This window comes from Ipomoea triloba, chromosome 4 (genome assembly GCF_003576645.1).
Source record: "Ipomoea triloba cultivar NCNSP0323 chromosome 4, ASM357664v1".
In the NCBI taxonomy this organism is placed as follows: Eukaryota; Viridiplantae; Streptophyta; class Magnoliopsida; order Solanales; family Convolvulaceae; genus Ipomoea; species Ipomoea triloba.
In genome coordinates, this window is record NC_044919.1 from 30,789,444 (window position 1) to 30,797,317 (window position 7,874).

Consider the following 7,874-nt stretch of genomic DNA (forward strand, 5'->3'; position numbering starts at 1 on the left):
TAACGACAACCACATCGGAATCGTGACCACCAGTGTGGAGCAATCAGTGGTATCTCGGAACCTGAGTGACATGATAATCGACCTCAAGTCTGACAAGGACATCATCGTGAAAATTGACTACGACGACTAGATCAAGACTACAAGATGATGTTGAATGAAAAGTAATATTTGTTAGAAAACAACTAAAAGGTATACATTATTTTTTAAAAAAGAGGTTTGTTTTACACTTTCATGCTAGTGAAATAACAACAACAAAAAAGTCATTTCCTTTAATTATACTATTTTGTTAATATACACCGTACTATTTAGTCATGGAGTTTTACCCTCGAACATACAATATTTATAGATTACTTTCCACTATAATTTACTTTGTAATGATTATTGTCAAGCATGATAGCTTATGTTTTGAATAACTTGTACAACTAAATAATACATTAGAAACCAAGGACCTTGTGGTTCAATGACACCAAGTTGCTCCCTTATATGGGAGGTTGTGGGTTCGAGCCTTAATGAAGGCGATCTCGATGGAGAAAAGCGACTTCTGCTCTAACGGGTTGGTATATAATTAAAGAATTATTATTTTTATATGATATAAACTTAAAAGTAAATTGAATTATAACGTAGAAAGGGAATTGTAGTACTTTTATTTGATATATTTGAATGAATGTTAAGCTAATTAGATATTTTAATATAGCCATTTACAAATTTTTTTTTTGAAAACATAGCCATTTACAAATTAATTACTCCACACTCTACCAAAAAATCGGGGCGAAAAATCCGCGTTCCCAATAAATTCCAAAGGAGAAGGAGATGGAGTAATTCCCCATCCCCACACGAGGAATAGAGCAAGGATGGAGAATAATGGGGATTCAAATTGGAGATATGGAATATTCCCCGCGCCTCCTTGTTGCAATCCCTAAACACAAAGAACACATGCATGAAATGGCGGTAGGGCTTAGCATCGTGCTACGAATGTCCGAGCACAATGCCAAGCCTTAATACCATTTCATGTCTTCACACTCTCTTCCTCGAGTTTTACGCCTCTCATTGTTTTGTATCCAATACTCCACTCTTCACCATTCGCACCATAATCTTCTCATTCCTTTATATTTTGACGCCAAACTCCCTACTTTTTAGGCCCAATCTTATTCTTACTTCATAAGAGCATCCACATTAGTGTAGGTTTTTCGTGGTTTTTTTTAATGTGACATGTAGGGGTGAGAAGGGGATTAAAAAAAATAAAAAATAAAAACAAAACTGCAGCCTGACACAAATTAAAGCCGTCGGACTGCAAAAGTAAAGCAGTCACACACCAGGCTGGGCGTGCTGCATCTCCACCACGCGGAGACTAATGTACAACTTTGCTTCAGCATTCAGACTATGGACCCTACAAAAATCACTTAGCTTGCAGGAGTAATTTTGCCAAAAAAGTTCACCCCACATCGATAAAAAATCCACCCTTCTTTTATATTGTTTTGAAAATCAAATATGAGTAAATACTAGTGGAGGTCCCCTGACTTTGATGGCACTGTCACTTTTAGTCCTCAACTTTTAAATCGACCACTTTTAGTCCTCCGACTTTGATGGCACCACCACTTTTAGTCCTCAACTTTTAAATCAACAACTTTTAGTCCTCTTACTTTTTGTTTCTAGCTACCTATGATCATTCCTTTACAATTGGACATCTAATGTCATTTTCTCAAGGGCAATTCAGTCATTTCATAATTAATGTATTAAGTATTATGTTTTCTCATCATAATAATTGAATAAACCCTATTCTCCACTCTCCTTTGTGAACACTAAATTTTGGACCAAAACACTGAATTGCCCTTGAAAAATGATATTAGATGTCCAATTGTAAAGGAAAGACCATAGGTGGCTAGAAACAAAAAGTAAGATGACTAAAAGTGGTTGATTTAAAAGTTGAGGACTAAAAGTGGCAGTGCCATAAAAGTCGGAGGACTAAAAGTGGTTAATTTAAAAATTGAAGACTAAAAGTGGCGATGTCATAAAAGTCGGAGGACCTCCACTACCATTTACTCAATCAAATATAAACCACTGATGTAGATGCTCTAACCCATATATGAATCCCTCTTGAGCTCCATTGGCCTAGGCGCCTAGCTATCAGGTCCCCATTAACTCCATAGCATCAATACATGCTATTTAATTATATATTGCTACATTTCTTAGTAGCTAATATTTGAATGTGTCACTTGTGATATATTTCACAAGTAGGCCAATGAACGTACGAAAGATAATTAGGCCATTGATTTTGGATCATTGGAACTATATATATCTTTTATAAAACTCTTTGGATGGTATTTGATGGGTAAATATGCACATGTACTAGTCAGTCCGTAAATCACCTGTCCGTCGGTCACCCAACCTGTCCGTCAACGGTCACCCAACCGGTCCGTCGACGGTCACCCGGTCCGTCGGCCGCATGATCGGAAGCAACACACCTTGTGGATTGGAGGCTCACGAGCGCAACAGTTGCTTGATGTGACGACCGACAACTTTTCGGGAACAAGGGATCCGTGTTTTCATCACCTCGAGCAACTCAACCACTTCGAGCAAACCGATGCGCATTTTGCGGAGTGACAGCCCATATGCCCTCCACTTGCATATCAGACACCATGTGCATAGTGAATCCACTTTGTATAAAGAGGGGTCATTCCCCTCACTGGAAAAGGGACTCATCAGTACTACACTAATACACTTGTGATTTGCTCATTCGTCTCTCTTGCTCTCTCCTTGTTACTGTTCGTCACCCGTAGAGCGATATAGCTTCTTACCGCTCAGTCGTCAACCGGTAGAGCGACCGATTGACCGGCCGAGCGGCATCCTTCACCACACGTAACACACGTATTCGTAGCGTAATCGTAGACCCCGTTTACATTTACGCTATCATTGGCGCCGTCTGTGGGGATTGAACGAGTCACTCTGTTCTATCCCGTTATCTTTTCTTTCTTTACACTATTATCCATCTTAAAATGACGAACAACAGGAGAAATCGTAGCCGAAGTCACATGCGAAAGAGAAATTCAACCCGTCGGGTGACTAAAGCAGTTCTAGAGGACGATTTACGCCAACAATTAGATCGGTCAAGGAACTTGAACAACGAGCTCACGTCCAATCCGTCAAGAAAAAACATACAACCAACCCAACCGGTTGGTTCGAGCGAAGGCCTACATGCTGGACAAACGAATATTCAAATGACAATTACATGTGCCATGTTGCTGCCAGTAGGCCAAACGTTGACCTCAACGCCAAGTATATTTGGAGGAAATCAAATACAAGGAGCACCGCAACATGGACCCACACCGATGTGCCAACCAGGGCTGGGAACTCTTGGGTACTATGTTACGACACCCACCCCCCGAATGACGACGAACCCTCAGAGTCCTATCGCTCAACAACAAATGCCCCAACTTTTCGATGCACAACAGTCGCATCTACAACCTCAAGGGAGCAACCAAGAGGAAGTTCGATTGGCGAATCGTACGCAAAGACTAGATCGAGAAGAACATAAAAAGCATCGACAGGATGACGTCATACAACGCAGAAGTGTTTTCGACCGAATTCAAAAGAGTGCTAAATTCCGATTGGGGGTTCGAGGTAACCATGATCGACAAACATCACGGATGATTACAAAGAAGCGGCTCAAAGAACGCACTACAAGCGGAACGAAAGGCTTAGCTGGTTGGGTGGACAACCAAGATGCATGGAAGAATGGGTCAGCTGTCTGACCATGGGATCCTACAAGTCTTAGACTTCTTCGTTTGGAGTTTTGTTCGACCTGCACGTTCGTTTGGGGTTGTGTTCGACCTGCACGTTCGTTTGGGGTTGTGTTCGACCTGCACGGATTTTCGTTTGGGGTTGTGTTCGACCTGCACGAATTTTCGTTTGGGGTTTTATTCTACCTGCACGGATCTCCGTTTGGGGTTTTGTTCGACCTGCACGGATCTCCGTTGGGGTGTTGTTCGACCTGCACGTTTGGGGTTATGTTCGACCTGCACGAATTTTCGTTTGGGGTTTTGTTCGACCTGCACGTTTGGGGTTTTATTCGACCTGCACGGATCTCCGTTTGGGGTTTTATTCGACCTGCACGGATCCGTTTGGGGTTTTTGTTCGACTTGCACGTTTGGGGTTATGCTCGACCTGCACGAATATTTCGTTTGGGGTTTTGTTCGACCTGCACGAATCTTCGTTTGGGGTTGTGTTCGACCTGCACGTTTGGGGTTATGATTCGACCTGCACGGATCTCCGTTTGGGGTTTTGTTCGACCTGCACGGATCTCTGTTTGGGGTTTTGTTCGACCTGCACGGATCTCCGTTTGGGGTTTTGTTCGACCTGCACGGATCTCTGTTTGGGGTTTTGTTCGACCTGCACGGATCTCCGTTTGGGGTTTTGTTCGACCTGCACGGATCTCTGTTTGGGGTTTTGTTCGACCTGCACGGATCTCCGTTTGGGGTTTTGTTCGACCTGCACGGATCTCTGTTTGGGGTTTTGTTCGACCTGCACGGATCTCCGTTTGGGGTTTTGTTTGACCTGCACGAATATTCGTTTGGAGTTTTGTTCAACCTTGAATCTTCGTTTGGGGTTTTGTTCGACATGCACGAGTAAATGTAACCATCAGAGCAGCCAGGTTGTGCAAGTTTGTTAGCAGCAAGAGTTGGATGGAAGAATATACTACTTGAGAAATTGCAAGAAAACATAGAGAAACTTGAAGAGATAAGAGAATGTACTACTTGAAAAACTGCAAGAAAGCATAGAGAAGCTTGAATATTATCTTATGTCAAGGAACTTGCAAGATGGTTGATTAGTCGACCAACATCTTGGGAGTCAAGCAACCAACACCAGCCAACCAAGCACAACCTGCACCGACGAGCGAAACACTTGCGGATGCCGATCAACATGCACCAGCCAACCAAGCACAACCCGCACCAACGAGCGAAACACTTGCGGATGCCGATCAACCTGCACCAGCCAACCAAGCACAACCCGCACCAACGAGCGAAACACTTGCGGATGCCGATCAACCTGCACCAGCCAACCAAGCACAACCCGCACCAACGCGAAACACTTGTGGATGCCGATCAACCTGCACCAGCCAACCAAGCACAACCCGCACCAACGCGAAACACTTGTGGATGCCGATCAACCTGCACCAGCCAACCAAGCACAACCCGCACCAACGCGAAACACTTGTGGATGCCGATCAACCTGTCCCAGCCAACTAAGCACAACCTGCACTGACGAGCGAAGCATTTGTGGACGCCAATCAACCTACACCTGTTTACTAAGCACTTCGTGTGACGGGCGATTCGACCACTTGAATGTTATGCAATCTGGTCGATCATCCGCTGGGAAGCCTAGCCACCTTCAACGGACAACAACCACTTCAACATCAAGCTATTGACAGAGTGATATGTTGAACAACCACTTGCATATCGACAGATTACTTGGTGTGTAGTAATCTACCGTGTTTTGACCAATCACTTGGACGATAAACAATCTGTGTCGGTATGGCGAGCAATCGGTAGACAAATCGCTTGGATGAGGAGCAACGGACGATCGGCCACCTGGATGGCAACGTATACTTGGCCAACCACTCTGATGTCAAGTAACTTGTGACAAAGTGATATGTCAATTGACCACATGGATGTGAGGCATCTGTTGACAAATCAACCAATGGCGTCCACGAGCAAACACCCAATTAAGAAAACAACATGTTACGTAATGACAAAGTGAAGGAAGGAAATGATTCATACACGCAAAGTTAAAAGTACAACCGACACAAGCGGGGTCGGTCTCCCGATCACACTCCACGAACAAGCAACTACAACTATGGAGGATAAAACAATCATGGATCTTGACCACGCGATGAGGAAGGACCCGTCGGAGGCTTCTTGAAGGGCTCTGGACCAGGAGGTGTCAGATCTTCGGGCAGAATGGTACGAACCGATTCCCAATCCTCAGGGAGAGCATTTTGTAATATGTGATACAAAGTTTGTTGCATGCCTCTTGTTCCTTTGAGATAACCCCATGCGGTCACCTTACGTATCATCGCTGATATCACTGGGTCTTCTCGGAACATATGAAACAAAGGAATGGCTGCATCCTCGGAGGGACATAAAGCAGACAACAGACCGGGCACCTCGGATGGTCGAGATACGAAATAAGCAATGGCATCTCGACGAAACTGATCGGAATTTGGATACTGTCCCAAAGAATAGAGTTGGGCGTCCAAATGGGATATTTGTTCTCGACGAGATTCGAGTTGGTTTTCCTGATCCCTCACGGTGGCCCTGAGTGATTGTGTTTCTTTTTCCCATTCTATAGCAGTAAGCTGGCATCGCAGAAACAACTCGGCGCCTGTGCTAGCAACCTGACATAAACACGATCATAAACCACAGTTTAGAAAGTACCAAACGAAGAAAAGAGAGATCAGCCACTCAATGATTGGAGTAAGTACGTTAGCTAGGTGATGGGCTAGCTGCTCAGCAACTTTTTCGTTGGACAAAGTGGCGATGCCCGAGGGTGGAGGACTCAGTTGGAGTAACAGATCGAACATTTTTCGCAAATCAACTGGTGCGCGGGTCAACGCGCTCACAAGTGGAGACCCCCCATCGAGGTTAGGACAAGTGGCAAAAGCGTTCCCCGACACCTCACTTTCAACCTCACCTATGGGACGCTTCCCATGTGATTTAGGGGGAAACGGAGCAGAAGGAAAGCCAGGGCTACCAAATTCATAATGGGGGATAGTAGGAGGTACAAATTTCTTTTTCAAAATAATCTTTGGCAATCCCGGTCGACTACTCCCGCTTGCGCCTGCACCTAGCAGTTCCTTTAATTCAGGATCAATATCCGGCGCTCCTGGATGTCAATAAGAAATAACAAAACGTGTGAGGAATCAAAGATTAAAAGGGGAGACATGTGCTAACCGTTTAAGATCCAACCTTGGGCCCCGTAAATTGGAGCAGGGAGTCGAGCTGCATCAAAAGCCTCTGCGGAGTGGTAAATCTCCCAAGAATAGCATTCAGACTTAATCTTCTCAACAGCAATGTGAATCTCTGGAGTCTCAGGGGGTACCACGCACTTACGCATCCGACGAGACCATTCATTTTTAAAAGGAAGATCACCATCCAAACGAACCCGAAGAAATTTCTCTTTCCATCTACGGTTGTTGTCAGGCAAGTCAGAAACTTTCCCAGCCGTCCCACGACATTGGATAATGACAAAACCGTTGCGATGGTTCTTCCCCATGCACTTTACCAGATGCAGAAAATTGAAGAGTTCTAGTGTACAAGGCACTTGGTGACGTTTGCAAATCTGAGGGTAGCATGCAAGAATACGGTGTGCGTTGGGTGCTATCTGACCTGGAACTATGCCGTAATAATTCACGAAGTCAACAAGGAACGGGTCAAAGGGGATGCGCAAACCGGCTTTCAAGGAATCAAAATGCACACCTACCCAATTCTTTTGGTGGCAATCAATGATGTTGGAAGGACGACGATCAATTGAGTAAGAAATCCCCTTTCCAATTAGCTTCTTGAGTTGTTCTACCTCTTTGTCGGTAAAATCAATTCCAACGATACGAGCACCATCGGAATCCAAGTCGACATAGTCACGTGATACTCCAGTTTGACTTCTTGAGAGTTCTTTGGGATTATGGGAGGTACCTTCGCCTAGTTGAACCTCAAAATTCTTTGATGAAATTTTTGAACGCTTGGATCGCGGGGTAACGTGCGAACGAGCTTGGGGCGCATCGTCAGAATTACTCGATTCCTCAGACGCACTAACATCCTCATCATCGCTGTCATAGTCGCGCATACACCATTTTTTGTCTTGCGACATGCTACATTAGCAAA